The sequence below is a fragment of the Microcaecilia unicolor genome, chromosome 2 (genome assembly GCF_901765095.1).
Source record: "Microcaecilia unicolor chromosome 2, aMicUni1.1, whole genome shotgun sequence".
In the NCBI taxonomy this organism is placed as follows: domain Eukaryota; kingdom Metazoa; phylum Chordata; class Amphibia; order Gymnophiona; family Siphonopidae; genus Microcaecilia; species Microcaecilia unicolor.
The window spans coordinates 633,207,364-633,229,515 of NC_044032.1; positions in this window are offsets into that span (position 1 = coordinate 633,207,364).

Genomic DNA, 22,152 nt, shown 5'->3' on the forward strand with positions numbered 1-22,152 from the left:
GAGGAAGAGAGTGGATCTTCTGCAACAGAAAGGCCTTTGACTCCCTAAAAATGCAAGTAGTCTACAATGCTGAAGATATCTAACATCCTGAGGCATCCATGACAGGTTCAAGAGTGGCCAAGATTTCTGCTTGGTAAATCCACACACACACACACACACACCTCTGCATGCATAAACTACAAATTCCTGCTGCCCCCTTCCAGCTCCCACCACATGCCCTAATGCACAAGTGTACTTCCCAGTCTATCTCTTAATGCATGACTCTACTTTCAAGGAGGTGGCATATGACCCCCCCCCCCCCCCCAGCAGCATTCCAGACATAGAAATAGGAGCAGTACAAGACCATCCTAATCTAATCTAATACGAGCATTTTAATTCCACTTAACCTAAAAGGCTCAAGGTGGATCACAATACAAAAGAAAACAAATGGACAATCCCATCGAATTACAATCAAATACATTAAACCTTCGACCTCCACAAAACCTGCTTCTGGTGTCTAGACAGTTGGGGGGGAGGGGGTGACTACTACATTCCACCTCCACCGACCAAAGGTGTTTGATATCTTCCTAGCATACTTATCTACAATCTAGCCCTAAGACACAGACTACCACTCTAGAAGGTGGTAAAGTGGAGCAACCAGACACTGAATAGGATACAGAACCTGAAGCAGAAGAGATGACCGCATGTCAGAACCAGCAGCGTTTGACAGCAAGAAATGATCTCATCACAAGGCACTTTTAGTGAGCCAATGCACATTTATTGACAGTATGTGTGAAAAATAATTAATTTATTTTTCTCTTTACAGAATTACATCTTCTGTCCCTTTCTACATCCCTTCCTCTCCTCCCCCCCCCCCCCCCTCTCCTCTTTTGGCAATCCAACTTCTATGAGCTGAGCTGCCGCTGATCCATAAGGAACAAGTGTGTCCTCATCCAGCATCCATTCACATCATGCAGCCCCATAAAAATCAGGAAAAATCATGGGGTCCTCTGCTCCCACAGGATGTGTGGGCACTTGTTTTGCTACTGGGGATGCCAGCGATGATGAGGATGAAAGCAATGGGTGAAGTTTGACTGAGGATGTGGGCAGTGATGACAAGGACAGTGGTGACATCACAGGGCACTGTGGCAAAGATGCTGCAGATGGTGGTGGAATTAGTGCTGGTGTTCCCAAAAGTGCCATGGTGGTAGGGTTGCTGGTATGCAGTTGTCCATGGTCTCTCTATAGTTCCCTCACCTCCTGCAACAGGGAATCCAACTGAGTCAGCAGCCTGTCAGGTGCATCTGCCATTATTTCAGGGACAGTTTTCTATCCCTCTGGGTGAGGAGTCCACATTCAGTGCTCCTTGCTACCTAATGGCCACCCTGTTGATCAGCACCTGAGAAATCTTAGCATCGGATCGACTACCTTAACTATATTATTACTAGCCGTTAAGCCCGTAACAACGGGCAAGTTTTTTGTTTTCCTATGGCCTCCCCCCATGTCCAGCAACCCTCCTCTCCCCTCTCCCATCCGCTCCATCCACCCGTGTCCATCAACTGTTCTCTCCCCTACCCTCCATCCTCGGTCTCCCATCCATGTCCACCCATCTCCTAAGTGTACCGCGATTGTGACCTCCTCTGCCCTGCCGTTCCCTCCGCCGCCACCTTTGACCCCCCTCTGGTGTCACCCCCCCCCCCTCTTTCCACCGTCATCGTGTCCTCCTTCAGCTGCTTTTGTTACCTCCCGTGATTCCTCCTGTCGTGCCGTCAGTTCTCCTCCATTGCTGCATGTTTCCCTCAGTTCCACCCTCTCCTTCCCTCCCTGCTCCCTCCTCCTCCGATTTCCACGCCCATGTCCAAGCCCTCCTCCCTATTGGGCTGCACTGCTTGTGGAGGTGGGGCTTGGACTTCTGCACTCTCAACGTTCGGTCTCTACTGCGCATTTGCGGGTGATTCGGTCACTTGTCATTTATATGTTTGATGTTTCACCTTCCCTGAAGTTTTCCTTAGAAGTCTGGTCATCACTTGGTGTTTGTTAGGGTATTATGACCATGAGAAACATGTTTTGAGAATGAACTATTATGGTCTTTGATATGGACACAGAAGAACACAGTCTTTGCAAATATGAAAATAGCAACGAACATCGCGAAGGTGACTCAAGAATGTAAGCTTGAGACAATGTGGGAAAAGTCCAAATTTATTATGTAGCTCAATGGATATGATGAGTCCAAATCAACAATATAATCAAAGAGACTCGACATGGCCGTGTTTCGGCCTTCCGGCCTACCTCAGGACTCTTTTGAAGATGTGACAAGTTTTGCCGACCCGACACAACGAGCTTTTCTGAGCATTGATTTTCATATACCACGTTTTGTTCTGGCAGCAGATCAACAGACAAAGACTATTTCTACGGATAACTTCAGAGACCAAAAGACTCCTGAGGCAGGCCGGAAGGCTGAAACACGGCCGTGTCGAGTCTCTTTGATTATACTGTTGATTTGGAGTCATCATATCCATTGAGCTACATAATAAATTTGGACTTTTCCCACATCATCTCAAGCTTACGTTCTTGAGTCATCTTCGCTGTGTCCGTTATGGTCTTCCACACATATTGTAATTTTGGTAGGTTTGCTAAATGCCTCATCCAAAGGCCTTGCATAATGGTCTGCAATGTGTGCTAAGGTGCACTAGATAGGTATCAGCCTGTATGCTATGTCACTATCGCAGACTCAAAAGATGTATTTTGGAGAGGGAACATTTGAAAGCCAAGGTCCAAGAGAACAGAAGTTGCCATGTCTGGAACACACAGTACCAAATGGACTATCTCTGAGCTTTTGGCTTGAAAACTGCACATTGGCCTTTGGTAGGTATGCAACATTGGTGCCACATGTGAGTGGACATTGTAGGGATCGCTATCTCACATACAACTGCAAGTCTGCAAAGAAATATCACAATCCCGGAAAAGAACCCAAATCTGTAGGGGAATATGGTTATCACAGAATGAGTTCCCAAATCTGAAGGGAGGTGTGTTGTGTCTAGGCAATTATTTACAATAACCCCTGGTCCTGAATTCATTTAGTTCATTGGCAGTTAGTGTCCTGACAGCAAACATTCCCATGCAAATTAAGATGTAATTGTAGAGAGGTGTGGTAGCTGTGTTAGTCCACTCCACTCTTAAGGTTATCACCCTTCTCTCACCTACCCACACCCATCCTGTTAGAATATCAATGAAATGCTTTGAGGTCCCCATGCATACCCCCACCCTCCCACTCTGTCAGACTGTCAAAGTAATGCTTGGATGTCTCACTCATATATACTATCTGCTACCACATTTGCTTATTTCCGATCTGACGAAGAAGGGCAACCTTCGAAAGCTAATCAAGAAATGTATTAAGTTATGTCCAATAAAAAAGGTATCATCTTATTTTCTTTTCCATGTTTATTTTGTTTGATTTCTTTAGATTCTACATGGAATGTTGCTATTCCACTAGCAACATTCCATGTAGAAGTCGGCCCTTGTAGATCACCAATGTGGCCGCGCAGGCTTCTGCTTCTGTGAGTCTGACGTCCTGCACGTACGTGCAGGACGTCAGACTCACAGAAACAGAAGCCTGCGCAGCCTTCTACATGGAATGTTGCTAGTGGAATAGCAACATTCCATGTAGAATCTCCAATAGTAGCAACATTCCATGTAGAATCTCCAATAGTAGCAACAGAATCTCAACAGTAGCAACATTCCATGTACAATCTCCAATAGTATCTATTTTAATGTCATAGTAATGCTTGAATGTTTTCACTTATATACACTGTCAGCTAGCACATTTGCTTATTTCTGATCTGAGGAAGAAGGGCAACCTTCGAAAGCTAATCAAGAAATGTATTAAGTTATGTCCAATAAAAAAGGGATCATCTTATTTTCTTTTCCATGTTTTATTTTGTTTGATTTCTATTGATGTTATTGTATAAATGGCAAACAGCAAATAAGCAAAGCTAGCAGTATTTCTCTTAGCAGTAATTTTGTTCTTAATTTCTTAAACAAATTTCCTATAACAACTAATATATAAATTCCTAATGAAACAAACACCCAAGTTTGACTCACTCTTCAAAGAACACAGGAAAACTTCTAGCTGATCCTTTGCCCAAAGAATAATGAAATATCAGCCATACAACCTTCTGTGGCAAACAAGGTAGTCTGGTTTATTCCTGGAAGGTGTCTGCAACAATGTAGCTGTCTTTTAGATTGTAAGCTCTTTGAGCAGGGACTGTCCTTCTATGTTTAAATTGTACAGCGCTGCGTAACCCTAGTAGCGCTTTAGAAATGTTAGTTAGTAGTAGTAGTAGTAATCAGTTCTAATCCTTGAAGCCGGGACCCGTTCGACCCGGCATACCCCCCCCCCCCCCCCCCCAATTACCTCTGCTTCCCCCCATACCTCATCGCTCAATAACTCTTCTGCACACAATTGTGGGATAACCATAGGCCGCAGCTTGATTTATTGACATTTTAAACTTTCAATTAACATCAGTAAAGGATAACCCCACCCCCGTGCTACAGTTGTCAATGCATAACATCAACAGCTGCCCCCCCCCCCTCTGCCGCTCGCCATGATAGCAAAGCAGCAACTTCCACTTCCTGTTGTCATCACAACTCTTCCTGTTCCCGGCTCCGCCCTAACAGCAAGAGCCATGTCCCGTGTGGACCTCCACACATTTATCCCGGGTCGCCCGACCCGCCTTTAATGACCTGGCTCATCCCCATGAGCCGTTGCTCCTGTAGCTCGGGTTTTTGCCGCTGCGACAACTCCAGCGCCATTCACCTGAAAAAACAAATTCCACAACACAACAACGGAAGCCTCGCCCCCTCAAATTCAATGTGAGGGCGGGAGGAAGGGCAAAGCCGCCTCCGAGGATCAGGAAACGCCTTGAGCCTCGGAGGAATCCTAGCCTTATTCCTTCCCAATTGCCCCACCCCCGGCAACCTCTCCACCAATCAGATGCCAAAATCAGGCTCAAGAGCTGGCCGGCTTCTTTTAAGCCAACCAATCATGCCAGCCCTCGTGCCCTCCGGCCGAGAACACTGACCCCGCCACCCCCACCCACGCGCTCCCTCCTTCCTGCTCAGAGCCTTCTCAAACAGGCCCAACCCTTGTTTAACTGGGCCCATCGAGACAAGCTCTCGGGCCTTTCTTTATAATGCTAGCTTCAGCAACTTAACTCTTCAGGGGGCAAGATGCATGTATGGAATAAAAAGGTATAATTACTACTACTATAAATCATTTCTATAGTGCTACCAGTTGTACGCAGTGCTTCACAATTGAACATGAAGAAAAGACAGTCCCTGCTCAAAAGAGCTTACAATCTAAATCAGGACAGACAGACAGTACAAATAATGGATAAAGGTAGGACAGATAAACAAAGTCCCATGTCCAGCAATATCTGTGGATCTTGGTGTTGCCTGTAACATAGGCAGGCTGCACACTCTCGTGCCCCCTGCCTCGCTTTTCCCCTCAAGCACACACAAACCAGGCATGAGACAGATTTTGGGGAATAAATGGCCACAGCTTTATTGACAACACATTAAACTACCCCTAGGAAGCACCCGAGCCTTGGGTTGGACATTGCAGATGCTCCAGCCCTCCGCCATGCTTATCCAGCTAGAGAGCCAGCATCCCCGCCCTCGCGGCAGCCAGCCTTTACTACGCCCTTAGCGTGGCCGTGCATCCGCCCGCTTGGGACTGCGCCCCAGACCATAGTCCCACCTGCCATGTATAACCAGCGAGGTGATTGGTTTGCCAGCCGTGAGTGTTCCTGTCCCTTGCATGAAGCGGGCAAACCAGCTTGGGACTGCACCCCAGACCAGAGTCCCACCTGCCATGTGTAACCAGCGAGGTGATTGGTCTGCCAGCAGTGAGTGGTCCTGTCCCTTGCCTGAAGCGGGCAATCTTCCCGCACCGCTAACCGCCGACCAAGAGACTCCCCTTGTCTCGTTGGCGACTTTTAAGCGGTGCGAGAGGGAAGCCCCGCCCCTTCCGGCTCCCCAGCCAATGACAGGCGAGGTTCTCCCCTACGTCATTCAGAGGGAAGCTGGAAGGGAAGAGTTGCTCGGTTCGGGGAGCTGCTGCGTGGCAGCCGCCATGTTATTGGCGGCTGTTCGGCATGCTCCTCGCCGGCCTTCTTGAATGTCAGTACTAGGTATTCCCGTTCTGTAGTGACTTGGGCAAACCTGTGGAATGCAGGTTTCAAGAAAGAAATAAATCAGAAAAGTCAAGTGAAGAAAAGTGGTTCAGGTAGCAAAATACTCAGACTGTCTCTGTTTGCTAATCTGTAGATTTTTCTGTCATCGGTGCTGTGTGCAGACCGTGCCTGAATCCTGGAAATGTCTCTGCGATCAGCTAGACTGTAGCTCACCCACATTAGCAGAATCAGTCAGCCATTCACTATTACATTGGAGTCAAATGTACCACATCTTCAGTGTGGACAGATGGAATGCGGCTTAGGAATGCAGAAGTCCCAACGCTGATTGGCAATAACAAAACATTGCCACCGCCTCTATGTTTTTTGAGACACGTGTACAGGCAGCAGAATGTCTTAGTGTTTCTGCTGTTCCTTTGGATGCATGATGACAGCATGGATAGTTTGGAGTGATTCCACAACTAGGAGTATGGTGGTGTCGCTGTGAACACACATGAAGGTCGGATGCCATGTTTATTCATTTATTTATTTGTAGCATTTATACCCCGCTCTTTCCCGCTCGATAGCAGGTTCAGTGCGGCTTACAATGTAGGGTACAGAGAGGGGCATAATCGAACGAAAACGTCTATCTCCATGGGCGTTTATCTCCGAGAACGGGTCCGTGAAGGGGCGGACCGAACCGTATTTTCGAAAAAAATAGACGTCCATGTTTTATTCGACAATTTGTGAGCTGGGCGTTTTTGTTTTTCAGCGATAATGGAAAATGAAAGCGCCCAGCTCAAAAACGAATAAATCCAAGGCATTTGTTCGTGGGAGGGGCCAGGAGTCGTAGTGTACTGGTCCCCCTCACATGCCAGGACACCAACCGGGCACCCTAGGGGGCACTTTTACAAAAAACAAAAAAAAAGGTAAAAGAGCTCCCAAGTGCATAGCACCCTTCCCTTGTGTGTTGAGCCCCCCAAATCCCCCTCAAAACCCACTGCCCACAAGTCTACACCATTACTATAGCCCTAAGGGGTGAAGGGGGGCACCTACACGTGGGTACAGTGGGTTTGGGGGGTTGGACGACTAATAAGCATTAAGCAGCACAATTGTAACAGGTAGGGGAGGGATGGGCCTGGGTCCACCTGCCTGAAGTCCACTGCACCCCCTAACAACTGCTCCAGGGACCTGCATACTGCTGCCAGGGAGGTGGGTATGACATTTGAGGGTGAAAATAAAAAGTTGTGAAACATCATTTTTTTGTGGTGGGAGGGGGTTAGTGACCACTGGGGGAGTCAGGGGAGGTAATCCCCGATTCCCTTTGGGGGTAATCTGGTCATTTAGGGCACTTTTTTGGGACCTGTTCGTGTGAAAAAAGGGTCCAACAAAAGTGTCCTAAATGTTCGCTACAAACGCCTTTATTTTTTCGATTATCGCTCTAACGCGTACATCTCTCCTCGGTCAATAACCACGCCCCAGTTCCACCTTCGCCACACCTCTGACACGCCCCCATCAACTTTGTCCGCATCTGCGACGGAGTGCAGTTGAAAACGTCCAAAATCGGCTTTCGATTATACCGATTTATTCGTTTTTGTGAGATAAACGTCTATCTCCCGATTTGGGTCGAAATCTAGGCGTTTTTCTCTTTCGATTATAAGGTGGAGAGTATCCCAGAGATAACACAGTTGTATAGAGTGGGACAAGAGGAAAAGAAGTGGGGGGGAAGGATAAAGGTATGTTGCGCTTTCAAATCGTGATTTACCAAAAATGAGTCTGGCTGCACCCTACGCCTGGAATAAACTTCCTGAGCCCTTACGTCTTGCCCCATCCTTGGCCACCTAGACTGAAAGCCCACCTCTTTAACATTGCTTTTGACTCGTAACCACTTGTAACCACTCGCCTCCACCTACCCTCCTCTCTTCCTTCCCGTTCACATTAATTGATTTGATTTGCTTTCTTTATTTTTTGTCTATTAGATTGTAAGCTCTTTGAGCAGGGACTGTCTTTCTTCTATGTTTGTGCAGCGCTGCGTATGCCTTGTAGCGCTATAGAAATGCTAAATAGTAGTAGTAACCTTAACCTATAAATGTACTCACTCTGCTGCTCCCCAGTATCTCTCCATACTCGTCCTTCCCTACACCCCTTCCCGTGCACTCCGCTCCATGGATAAATCCTTCTTATCTGTTCCCTTCTCCACTACTGCCAACTCCAGACTTCGCGCCTTCTGTCTCGCTGCACCCTACGCCTGGAATAAACTTCCTGAGCCCCTACATCTTGCCCCATCCTTGGCCACCTTTAAATCTAGACTGAAAGCCCACCTCTTTAACATTGCTTTTGACTCGTAACCACTTGTAACCACTCGCCTCCACCTACCCTCCTCTCTTCCTTCCCGTTCACATTCATTGATTTGATTTGCTTACTTTATTTATTTTTTTGTCTATTAGATTGTAAGCTCTTTGAGCAGGGACTGTCTTTCTTCTATGTTTGTGCAGCGCTGCGTACGCCTTGTAGCGCTATAGAAATGCTAAATAGTAGTAGTAGTAGTAGGGTAGTGTTAGTTGTGTGGATAAGGTTCGTTAATTAAGTTGGTTCATTTGGATAGGCTTGTTTGAAGAGGCAAGTTTTCAGCAGCTTTCGGAAGGGTAGGTGTTCGCTGGTTGTTCGGATGTGTCTTGGTATGGCGTTCCAGAGTTGGCTGCCTATAGCAGAGAAGTTGGATGCATAATAGGTTTTGTATTTGAGACCTTTGCAATTGGGAAGGTGAAGATTGAGATACGTTCGGGAAGATTTGGACCCGTTCCTGGCTGAAAGGTCGATCAAATTGGTCATGTAGCTTGGAGATTCTCCGTGGAGGACCTTGTGGATCAGTGTGTGGACTTTGAAGTTTATTCGTTCTTTGCTAGGGAGCCAGTGGAGTTTTTCACGGAGTGGTGTTGCGCTTTCAAATCGTGATTTGCCAAAAATGAGTCTGGCTGCCGTGTTTTGGGCGGTTTGGAGTTTTTTCAGGATTTGGGCTTTGCAACCAATGAAGATGCTGTTGCAGTAGTCAGTGTGGGTGAGTACTGTGGATTGAACCAGATGTTTTTCCAGGTGCTGTACCAGTGCAAATGGGGTCCTCTTTGATCTCCCCTTGGGTGCAATATAGGGGCCCAGCAATGCATATTTGGTGGCCAATGTATGGTCTACTGGTTGGCTGTAAGTGATGTTGGACAGAGGCAGTACTGTACTGTGTTCAAGGTTTTGGGAAGATTTGTTGCTCATCTTCTCATTACAGGCTCCGAGCAACAGATGAGCAATAAGAGACAACAAGTGGAAGATAAGTGATGGTGTTTTAGCTTTATATAATCACTATTTTTGTTGGATGTAACCTGGGAGATATATGTGTCACTTAAAACGTTCCTTAGGTTACATGCAAAAATGTATGCCCTGCAAACGCTCCGCCCAGACTCTGCCGATCTGAATGCCCACCTGCAAAGTACATGCTTTCCAAGACATGCATGCAAGTACAGAATAGCATGTAGCCAGACTATGGTCACATAGAGGGGCATAATCGAACGGCGCCGGCCAAATAGCTGGCCGGCCATCTCCGGGGCTGGCGCCGTAAGCGGGCGGAGCCAATCGTTTTATCGAAAAAGATGGCCGGCCATCTTTTTCTTCGCTAATACAGTTGGGCCCGGCCAAATGTCAGAGTTCGCCGGGTTTGAGATGGCCGGCATCGGTTTTCGGCAATAATGGAAAATAATGCCGGCCATCTCAAACCCGGCCAAATCCAAGGCATGTGGTTGTGGGAGGAGCCAGCATTTGTAGTCCACTGGCCCCCCTGACATGCCAGGACACCAACCGGGCACCCTAGGGGGCACAGAGTCTCTGCCAGGATGCCCGGTGCACACTACAGCCCTCCCTGGTCCTACCTTGAAAGGCCCACCGCTGGTGATCTAGTGGCTTCTAAGGGATGGGGGGTGAGGGGGGTAACATGTGCTTGTCTGCCTGGCCCACTGTGCTGCTGCTATTCCCCCCCCCCCCCCCGCCTGACACCACCATCTTGTAAAAATGGCACCTAAGACTGTCGAGACCTGCGAGACTACCGCGGGAAGTCTCGTCTGCCATTTTGAAAACATGGCGGCATCGGCAGGTGGGGGAATAGTGGCAGCGCAGCGGGCAGGAAAGAACATGCCCCGCCCCGCAGAGGCCACCATATCACCAGGACCCCTCAGGAAGGACTGGGGCAGCGGGGGCTTCGGTTGCAGCGGTGAGGGGGGGTGTCGGGCAGTGGCTAGCCAGGATGCCCAGATCACCCTCAGTCTGCCCCAGATTAATATATCATTGGGCTATGAATGGGTGAAGAAATATGTGGATTAGGGTGAGTTGGTTGATATTGAGAGGCATAATCGAACGGGGCACCCAAGTTTTCATGAGGGCTTCCTCGCAGGAACGTCTCAGTCAAGGGGGCGATGAAACCCGTATTATCGAAACAAGATGGGCGTCCATCTTTTGTTTCAATAATACAGTCGGGGATGCCCAAATCTCCACATTTAGGTCGACCTTAGAGATGGTCGTCCCCGGTTTTTGCCGATAATTGAAACCGAGGATGCCCATCTCAGAAACGACCAAATGCAAGCCCTTTGGTCGTAGGAGGAGCCAGCATTCGTAGTGCACTGTCCCCCTGACATGCCAGGACACCAACTGGGCACCCTAGGGGGCACTGCAGTGGACTTCAGAAATTGCTCCCAAGTGCACAGCTCCCTTACCTTGTGTGCTGAACCCCCAACCCCCCCCCAAACCCACTCCCCACAACTGTAAAACACTACAATAGCCCTAAGGGGTGAAGGGGGGGCACCTAGATGTGGGTACAGTGGGTTTCTGGTGGGTTTTGAAGGGCTAACATTTACTACCACAAGTGTAACTGGTAGGGCGGGGGGGATGGATTTGGGTCCGCCTGCCTGAGGTGCACTGCAGTACTCACTAAAACTGTTCCAGGGACCTGCATACTGCTGTAATGGAGCTGGGTATGACATTTGAGGCTGGCATAGAGGCTGGCAAAAAATATTTTTAAAGTTTTTCTTAGGGGGGGAGGGCGTTAGTGACCACTGGGGGAATAAGGGGAGGTCATCCCTGATTCCTTCTGGTGGTCATCTGGTCAGTTCAGGCACCTTTTTGTGGCTTGGTCGCAAGAAAAAATGGACCAAGTCGGCCAAGTGTTCGTCAGGGACGCCTTTCTTTTTTCCATTATTGACCGAGGATGCCCTTCTGTTAAACTACACTTCCGACATGAACCTGGGAACTTTGGTCGTCCCCGCGATGGAAAGCAGTTGGGGGACGTCCAAAATCGGCTTTCGATTATGCCAATTTGGGCGACCCTGGGAGATAATTTGAATGGATAAGGGTAAATAGTGGGGTTCCCCAGGGGTCTGTGCTGGGACCACTGTTTTGTTTTAACATATTTATAAATGATCTAGAAGTGAGAACAAGAAGTGAGGACGGTGATTACATTTGCTGATAACACAAAATTGTTCAAAGTTGTTAAATCACAAGAAGATTGTGAAAAATTGCAAGAGGACATTACAAGGCTGGGAGACTGGGTATCCAAATGGCTGATGACATTTAACGTGAGCAAGTGCGAAGTGATGCATGTAGGAAAGAGGAACCCAAACTATAGCTACGTGATACAAGGTTCCACATTAGGAATCACTGATCAGGAAAGAGATCTAGGTGTCATCATTAATGATACATTGGAACCCTTTGCTCAGTGTGCAGCGATGGCTAAGAAAGCAAATAGAATGTTAGCAGTTATTAGGAAAGGAATGGAAAACAAAAATGAGGATGTTATAATGCCTTTGTATTGCTCCATGGTGCAACTGCACCTCGAATACTGTGTGCAATTCTGGTCACCACATCTCAAAAAAGATGTGGAGGGGCATAATCGAATGGAAACGCCTATCTCCATGGGCGTTTATCTCCGAGAACGGGTCCGTGAAGGGGCGGGTCGAACCGTATTTTCGAAAAAAATGGACGTTTTTGAGCTGGGCGTTTGTTTTTTTAGCGATAATGGAAAGAAAAAACGCCCAGCTCAAAAACGTCCTAATTCGAGCCATTTGGTCGTGGGAGGGGCCAGGATTCGTAGTACACTGGCCCCCCTGATATGCCAGGACACCAACTGGGCACCCTAGAGGTCAGTACGGTGGACTTCAGAAAAAGCTCCCACATGCATAGCTCCCTTACCACGGGTGCTGAGCACCCAACCCGCCTCCCCCAAAACCCACTACCCACAAATGTACAACACTACCATAGCTCTTAGGGGTGAAGGGGGCACCTACATGTGGGTACAGTGGGTTTTGGAGGCCTCCCATTTACCAGCACAAGTGTTACAGGTGTGGGGGGGGATGGGCCTGGGGCCACCTACCTGAAGTGCCCTGCGGTACCCACTAAAGTGCTCCAGGGACCTGCATACACGCAGGCCTCTAGGACTTGTTGCTGCTGTAGAACCTTGGCACACCTGAGGACTAATCTCTCCGAAAACGTCCTTTATTGGAATATGCACGCTTACTCACAGTTAACTGCAGATCAGAGGTTGTGCCCCACTGGCAACGAGTCTCCCTGGTACTGAGATGAGCAGTAGGTCAGAGCTGGCAGAATGCTGTATAATGCCATCTTTCAGCCACATTCAAGGTAAGAACTAAGTTCTCTAACGTGGCTAACACAGGAAAGGGAACTAAAAATGGCTTACAAAAATGGCCACTACCGCATGGACTACAACAGGAAACACAACAGGGCACACTCTGACCCAGTAGGCAGGGGGAAAAGCACCATGGAAGAAGAGCCTACCAAGCTAATGAAATCACGGAGCCCAATACCCTACACCCACCACAATGCAATGCTGATGTGACCCTGTAGTGCACCCGAGAGCCACATCTGATCCAGGGAAATGCTGTCAGAAGATAGAACACATTCTGCTGTCATGGAGGTGGGTACGGCATTTGAGGCTGGCATAGAGACTGGCAAAAAAAAGTTTTGAAAGTTGGTTTTTTGAGAGTGGGAGGGGGTTAGTGACCACTGGGGGAGTCCGAGGAGGTGATCCCCGATTCCCTTCAGTGGTCATCTGGGCAGTTGGGGCACTTTTTTGGGACTTGTTCGTGAACAAAAAGGGTCCAAAAAAAGTGACCCAAAATCGCGGTAAAAACGCCTTTTTTTTTCGATTATCAGCTACAGACGCCCATCTCTCCTCGGCTGATAACCACGCCCCAGTCCCGCCTCCACCACGCCTCCGACACGCCCCCCATCAGCTTTATTCGTTCCCGTGACGGAGTGCAGTTGGAAACGCCCAAAATCAGCTTTCCATTATACCGATTTGGGCGCCTTTGCGAGAAAAACGCCCATCTCCCGATTTGGGTCGAAATATAGGCGTTTTTCTCTTTCGATTATAAGCAGGATAGCAGAATTAGGAAAGGAATAGAGAAGGGCAGCAAAAATGATAAAGGCAATAGGACAGCTTCCTTATGATGGAAGGCTAAAGTGGCTAGGGCTCTTCAGCTTGAAGGAGAGACGGCTGAGGGGAGATATGATAGAGGTCTATAAAATACTGAATGGAGTGGAACAGGTAGATGTGAATGCAGTGGCTTAGCTACGTGGGGCCACGGGGGCCTGGGCCCCCATAGATTTGGCCCTGGACCCCCCTGCCGATGACCCTCTCAACCCCCCCTCCTGCCGCCAACTCGCCGTCGCCTACCTTTGCTGACGGGGGACCCCAACCCCGGCCAGCCGAGGCCCTCTTCTTCCTTCGTTCCGTTTCTGAGTCTGACGTCCTGCACGTACAACATGCAGGACGTCAGACTCAGAAACAGAACGAAGGAAGAACAGGACTTCGGCTGGTGGGAGTTGAGGTCCCCCGCCAGCAAAGGTAGGCGATGGTGGCGGCGGGGGCAGGTTGGCGGCGGGAGGGGGGTCGAGAGGGTTGTCGGCAGGGGGGGGGGGGTCAAAGTTGGTGGTGGCGGGGGGGGTTTGGCAGCGCTTTGAGTGGGCTAAAATGTGCCCCCTCACCTCAGGCTCTGGACCCCCCCTCCCGTCAAAGTCTGGCTACGCCCCTGTGTGAATCACTTCTACACTCTTTCCAAACATACAAACACTAAGGGTCACACAATATAGCTACTAAGTAATACATTTAAAACACATCAGAGAAAATATTTGTTCATTCTGGGCCCTGCTTACTAAGGTGCCCTAGCATTTTTAGTGCATGCTAAAAATTAGTGCGTAATGCTAGAGACACCCATAGGAATATATGGGTGTCTCTAGCATTAGCATGTGCTAAAAACGCTAGCAGGCCTACAGTGCAGCTTAGTAAACATGGCCCTCAATGTATAATTAAACTCTGGAATTCATTATCACAGAATCTGGTGAAAGCAGTTAGCTTAGCAGGGTTTAAAAAAGGTTCGGATAATTTCCTTAAAAAAGGTTCATAAGCCAATTATTAAGATGGACTTGAGAAAACCCATTGCTTATTTCTAGGATTAGCAACATAAAATCTATTTTGCTGTTCAAGGGATCTTGCCAGGTACTTGTGACCTGGATAGGTCACTATTGGTAACAGGATAGCGGGCTTGATAGCCCTTTGGTCTGACGGCAATGTTTATGTTCTTATAATATTTAAGGATTTTGCCATGCATAGTTCTTGCTGCGTCTCTGAGCTTGGGAATAACTGGAGTCTGGCTTCACATCTGAAGGAAGCACCAGTGTGTTTTTGAAAGATCACACACCATATTATCTTTTTGGCCAATACAAGTTTCCAGAGTGTTTCAGAGCTATGAAATGAATTCTGGAAGAGGGTAGATGCATGCAAAATAATTTACAGCTTGACATAACATGTAGTACTGTACTATTTCTAGACTATACTCTGGCCTTTATCAACAAATTCCTGTGTATATTTTTGGTATTCCTGGATATTATTCACAGGCAATTAAACATTTATGTTCTTTGCTCTAGATGGTGACTGTGAGTATAAAGTGAGCACCCAGAGCTATGCTCTCTCTTTCTCTCGTCCCAAACCAGCAAGCTTTGCAAATTCATTGCATGGTCTATTTAAAGTGAACATATTCTAGAGTCTCACAAATGCAAACTCTCGGCTCCTTCCAAACCCGAAGCTAAAGTCAACCCTATACTAGAGTTTGGAAACCACAGAGCGAAGAAGGAAAAAAGCAGTATATTAAGCTGCCTTGGTCAAAATTAAAAGCGAGCTCTGATCGAGAAAAGACAGACAGCAAGAATGGTTTAGGAACAGAGCCTCCTCATTATCCTGGTGCAGGTGGGGGAAACGATAGCCGAATATAGAAGTCAGAGTATAAGAACTTAGCATAATGAATGCCTTGAAGCAACAGCTAAAGTCAAGCATCTATTACTGTAAGTTTATAACAGGACATAAGGACGTTATTTAGGAAGTTGAAAAGTGCATGCTCCAAGCAGGGACCCGCCCACCCCACTACTGACTCGGTCTACGCCTTGTCCAGCTCAGGAACCCCCTGAAAGCCGCTGATGCTGTCTCCTGGCTGCACCTCCTATTCCAAAACTGGACTCCGTCCTCCTTGCTCTTACCTCTTTTTCCATGCCAGCGACATGCTGCCGGCTGCCGACACTGAATCCTAGAGGGGCCTTCTCTTCCGCCAACCACCTACTTCTTCCCCACCTTGGCATCAACGGCATTCATGGCAAGAGCTACCACTGATCCTCTTTGACAATGTTCCTTCCATTTTTTCCTGAGGGGCCGATGATCAGAAGTAAACGCAAGCGCTAGAGGCTGCTAACGCCATACTAGCACCTGCGTTTGCTACAGCCCCGCAATCAGAGCCCCCGAGCGTGTGAAATGATGCGCTCGCGGGCTCTGAATGCGAATGCATACAAAACAGGGTTCTTAGCGCGAGTAGCATGCAAATGCATGCTAAACCTATTCATCCCCAATGATCTGCGACCAGCACGCCAAAGATTGACTTGCTGGCCGCGGCAAACCCTACGCCAGCTTGGACCTGGCGTTAGGGTTTGCAGACCATTGGGGAGGAATGGTGAGCACTGTCCAGCATGCATTTGCATGCTAGCAGGCCCCCATTCCCGCCAATGCAGCAGCCCCCCGCAGCAACCTCGACCCGACTGACGATCAACCCTCCCCCCAGCGACAGGGGGCTGGAGGTCCAGCGGACCTCCAGTCCCCCTGACCCCCCTGACACAGGTTCAGGGGGGGCTGGAGATCCGATGGGTCTCCAGCCCCTCTAACCCCCTTTCAGCATTCCTGAGATGTCCCTGGTGGCCCAGTGGGCCACGATCAATCCCCCACCCACTCACCTGGTGGTCTAGCAGCCCTTCCCCACCACCCTACCTTAGGTTGGAGGATGGAGGTGGCCTCCCTCCTCTTCCATCAGCGCCACCTGCAACATGGCGACGCCCAGCCCTGCCCAGTGTATCCTGGGGTGCGCTGGGCGGGGATTCACACAAGTGTGGGAGGATTGTGCCTGAGCACAATCCTCCCACACTTCTACCCCCCATGATCAGAGAGAATTGCATGATTAAATTTGCATGTAATTATCTCTGGTCATAGGTGCGGTAAAGCTCTGCGCTGTTCCAGCGTTATTTTTAGAGCGCTGTTTGGAACAGCGCGGGACTTTTGATCATCTGCCCAAGACAGGTAAGGTTTAAAGGGTGCATAATTTCTTCAAGTGCACCTGGGGGAGGAAGGAAGGTTCCCAACAGCTGTTTCTACCATAGTGCCCTATCTCTCTATATAAAAGGCAACACCAACGTTCTATGAAGCCTCCAGCCGGAAGTGTGAAGGGGGAGAGATATCCGGTTTCCCCATGAGTGTCTGCCCGCCCTCTCTGTAACACAAACAGTCAGTGAAGGAAAACACAGCAAAGCAGTGAAGGACTCAGAGGGGGGAGGGGAGAGAGGGCAGGGACACACACACTCCCACATGCACACAGAAGAAAACCTTGCTAGCCCCCGTTTCATTTGCATCAGAAACGGGGCTTTTTTACTAGTACAGAAATAAATTCAAAATAGGGGCCTATTATTGTATAATATTCCTCCAATATTCCTCAAATGACATACAAAACTAGGAATAAATCTATGATTTCTCTAAAATTGTTTTTATTACTATCACATTACTGATGATTTCATATGAGATCACATCATCACAATCTGTTCATTAATCAATGAATTAATTTGTCTTAGTACAATGATCAATACGAGAAACCTTTCAGTTGCTTCCAGATTTCACTCATTGTTTCCATACATATCCTGCGTTTTAATCATACTAGTATGGACCACAATTTGATATTCATATGATTAATTGATGAATAGTGTGAAAGTCCCGTAATACTGTATCAAATTGCTCCGCAAACGTTCTTCTCCACCCCAGTCCTACGACTGGATAGTCATGCCGTAAATAGTATCTTCATTTGCTTTCCATGGGTACAAAAATCCTCGCAGCTCTACACAGGGCTGTGTTTCGCCGATGGCGTCCTCAGGAGCTGCTCATAAATCGCTAGCCGTAGCGACTTATCATCACGCTTCATCCACTATATATCTCACGGTAAAATAACACGATATTCGTCCTACTTCTTACTGGCACATTCCTTCAAGCAGGAGACCCATCCAGTGGGTTCATCCTGTGTTCACCCAGTCAGTAAGAGAAATTGGCACATAGTGCCACCCTTTAGTTCTGTCTCCATCCAACGACCAGGGTTCCAAAGCTTTTATTTTCTCCATTTTTCACTTCTCAGTTTTCATATCTTCTTACTCTGACCAGGGCCGCCGAGAGACTGGGCCAGGCCCGGGACAAGGCCGCCCCCGGGCCCCCAGCCCGGCCCCCACTGCCACCCCAACCCCCAGGTTGTCGCCGCCCCCCCCCCTGAGGGGGGCCTGGCGCCACAGTCCCACCCGCCACCGGGCCCCTTCTACCCGAACCCCCTCCAGCAGAAGTGCTATCTTCGGTTCTGACTCTGGCGTGCGCGGCCCACACAGACGTGCTCCTCTCAGCTGATCTTCGCTGTACTCTGCAGGGCTTCTGTGCGTCTGACGTCCTGCAGGACGTCAGACGCACAAAAGCCCTGCAGAGTACAGCGAAGATCAGCTGAGAGGAGCGCGTCTGTGTGGGCCGCGCACGGCGGAGTCAGAAGACAGCACTTCAGCTGGCGGGGGTTCGGGTGGACGGGGCCCGGTGGCGGTGGTGGGTGGGACTGCGGCGCCGGGCCCCCCTTGGAGGCCCGGGCCCCGGGAATTTTGTCCCCCCCTGCCCCCCCCTCTCGGCGGCCCTGACTCTGACATAGGCCTTTTTACATCTTCTATCTCTCACGTATCCTTCCACTCCATTCCCTTTTTCCTTCTATTTCTTTTGCTTCCTATCACCTATTCCTTCATCTCTACATCTTCCTCATACCTGTCATGCCTCCTTTGCAAGTTTTACTTTTTGCTATCCACAACCCTCCATTTTTCTGTTGCCCAGCATTTACGTTTCAAGCATTCCTCCTCCTGCTCCTAGCCCTCCATCCATCATCCTCTCCCCTACCTCTTTCCTTTCTTTCCCAAGCGTTCTCTCCCCTGCTATTTTTATGGTTTATTTAACTTCATATACTGCTTTTCCTGAACACACAGCAAGGCAATTTACAATGATAAAAATAATAGAAAGGAAAGGAATGCCACAGGACAGAGTTCCCGGAGGAAAAGCCCATAAGCAGTTATTAAGCTAGATTTGGGAGAAAGCCACTTCTTATCTGACACCTTCCTTCCTACCCAAAGCATCCTTTCTCCCTTGCCCTCCTTCTTTCTCCTCTCGAGGAGTAGCCTAGTGGTTAGTGCAGTGGGTTTTGATCCCGGGGAACTGGGTTCAAGTCCCACTGCAGCTCCTTGTGACTCTGGGCAAGTCACTTAACCCTCCATTGACCCTGGTACAAAATAAGTACCTGAATATATGTAAACCGCTTTGAATGTAGTTGCAAAAACCTCAGAAAGGCAGTATATCAAGTCCCATTGCCCTTTCCCTATTTGAGATTCTGCATGGAATGTTGTTACTATTGGAGATTCTAGATGGAATGTTGCTACTATTGAGATTATGTTGCTACTATTTGACATTGTACATGGAATGTTAATGTTACTATTCCACTAGCAACATTCCATGTAGAAGCCTGCCCTTGCAGATCAGCAATGTGCCCGCGCAGACTCACAGAAACAGAAGCCTGCGCGGCTGCATTGCTGATCAGCAAGGGCAGGCTTCTACATGGAATGTTGCTAGTGGAGGAGTAGCCCAGTGGTTAGTGCAGTGGACTTTGATCCTGGGGAACTGAGTTTGATTCCCACTGCAGCTCCTTGTGACTCTGGGCAAGTCACTTAACCCTCCATTGCCCCTGGTACAAAATAAGTACCTGAATATATGTAAACCACTTTTAATGTAGTTGCAAAAACCTCAGAAAGGCTGTATATCAAGTCCCATTTGCAGCACCTGCTTCTCCCCCTCCCTTGCTTCCTCTCTCCACTGACGCCCTCAACTGCTATAGCTATGAAGGCAAGGCACCAATTCCCTATTTACCATTTGTGTGTGCACACACACACATGTGCAGAGCAACGTGCCCACTAGCCTGACCTGCTGCAGCCTCTCCATGCCAGTAGCATGAGCTTGTCCAACTAGCAGGAGGTACTATGAATAGAGCAATTGTGGAAATGAGTTCTGGTTGTATCTGCCCCCCCCCCCCCCCCCGGTGCATTCTTCTTACCTGCTGGGGTGCTGGGAGCAGTCACGCGGCTGTTGGCTCCGCCATTTCCCTGCTCCCTCTGCTGTTACTTCCTATTCCGGGGCAGAGGGAGCAGGGAAATGGCGGAGCCGACAGCCGCGTGACTGCTCCCAGCACCCCTCCTGCAGCGTGCACCCAGGGTGGACCACCGCCCCGCCCTTCGTACGCCACTGCTGGTCTATACTATACAGTTTTGTTTGGATCAACAAAAAAGAAGTATCCCTGCAGCTGTAGTAGATGCTTATCTGAAAGCACGCAAGGTTCTTCCTTCCTCAGTCAAATTTTTGTGGTCAGAAAGATTACAGATTTAGCACAGCTTGAGGAAGGTGGAGGAAGTAGTTGACTCTGAGCTACTGTTCATTACTCCTATACATGGCTGCTTTTTATATCTTTGAATTCTGTAAAATATATATCTGTCTTCCTTGAGTGACGTGAAGGGGCTTAATCGAAGGGGACGCCCAAGTTTTGCTGAGGATGTCCTCACAAACTGTCCCTGTGGAGGGGCGGAAAAAACCTGTATTATTGAAACAAGATGGACGTCCATCTTTCTTTTCGATAATACGGTCGGGGACGCCCAAATCTTGACATTTAGGTCATCCTTAGAGATGGTTGTCCCTAGACTTGGTCGTTTCTGATTTTCGGCGATAATGGAAATTTAGGATGCCCATCTCAGAAACGACCAAATGCAAGCCCTTTGGTCGTGGTAGGAGCCAGCATTCTTAGTGCACTTGTCCCCCTCACATGCCAGGACACCAACCCTAGGGGGCACTGCAGTAGAATTCACAAATTGCTCCCAGGAACATAGCTCCCTTACCTTGTGTGCTGAGCCCCCCCAAACCACCCCAAAACCCACTACCCACAACTGTACACCACTACCATAGCCCTTAAGGGTGAAGGGGGGCCCATAGATATGGGTACAGTGGGTTTGTGGTGGGTTTTGGAGGGCTCCCATTTACCACCACAAGTGAAACAGGGGGGATGGGCCTGGGTCCACCTGCCTGAAGTACACTGCACCCACTAAAACTGCTCCAGGGACCTGCATACTGCTGTGATGGACCTGAGTATGACATTTGAAGCTGGCCTAAAGCCTGGCACAAAATAATTTTAAAGATATATTTTTTAGGGTGGGAGGGGGTTAGTGACCACAAAGAAAGTAAGGGGAGGTGATCCCCAATTCTCTCCGGTGGTCATCTGGTCAGTTCGGGCATCTTTTTGTGGCTTGGTCGAAAGAAAAACAGGACCAGGTAAAGTCGTCCAAATGCTCATCAGGTCTATTATGGGTCGAGGACGCCCATGTGTTAGGCACGCCCAAGTCCCGCCTTTGCTATGCTTCTGATATGCCCCCGTGAACGTTGGTCATCCCTGGGATGGAAAGCAGTTGGGGACACCCAAAATCGGCTTTCGATCATGCCGATTTGGGCGACCCTGTGAGAAGGCTTGATGAACCTTTGGTCTGTCCCAGTGTGGCAATATTTATGTACTTATGGAGCCATGTTTACTAGGAGAATGAGTGAGATTTACATCAAAATCACAAGTTAAGACAGTTGTGCTCAACTTTAGCTAAAAACAAGTCAACATGTAATAGCTGAGAGATCTATCTCATTTCTTAGGCCCTTGCAAGTACCTTCCAGTCAGAGGCAGACTGACAGCAATGTGGGCCCACGGGCAGAGGGGGTCATTGGACCCCTGCCACCGCTCCCACCTTTGTGATGTAGTGGCCTCTTCAGGGGGCAGGAAAGAACCCCACTCTCGCGAGACTGCTGCAGGAAGACTCGGCAGCCATTTTGAAGATGGGGCAATACTGGACAGAGCATCACAGCAGGCAGGAAAGAGTGGGGTTGTTTCCTGCCCCCAAAGAAGCCACTAGACCAGTGATGGCGAACCTTTCAGAGACCGAGTGCCCAAACAGCAACCCAAAATTGAATTATTTATCGCAAAGTGCCGGTACTCATTATGGGCGGGGTCACCACATATGACCCCACCCCTAGGATAGCCACACCCCTTACACCAGCCATGGCGCATATAAACAGACAAAACAAAAAAAACAGCACCACGGGCCTTTAAAAATGGAACACAGTTCTTTAATGAATGAGCCTTGACAAAAAGACCCGACACGGGCCGTGTTTCGGTGACTAGCACCTGCGTCAGGGGTCACAGTGATGATGTGGAAAACTTGGGGAATAACTCGAATATATTCCTCTACAATATATTATTCCTTACCCCACGTCTCATGTAGTAAA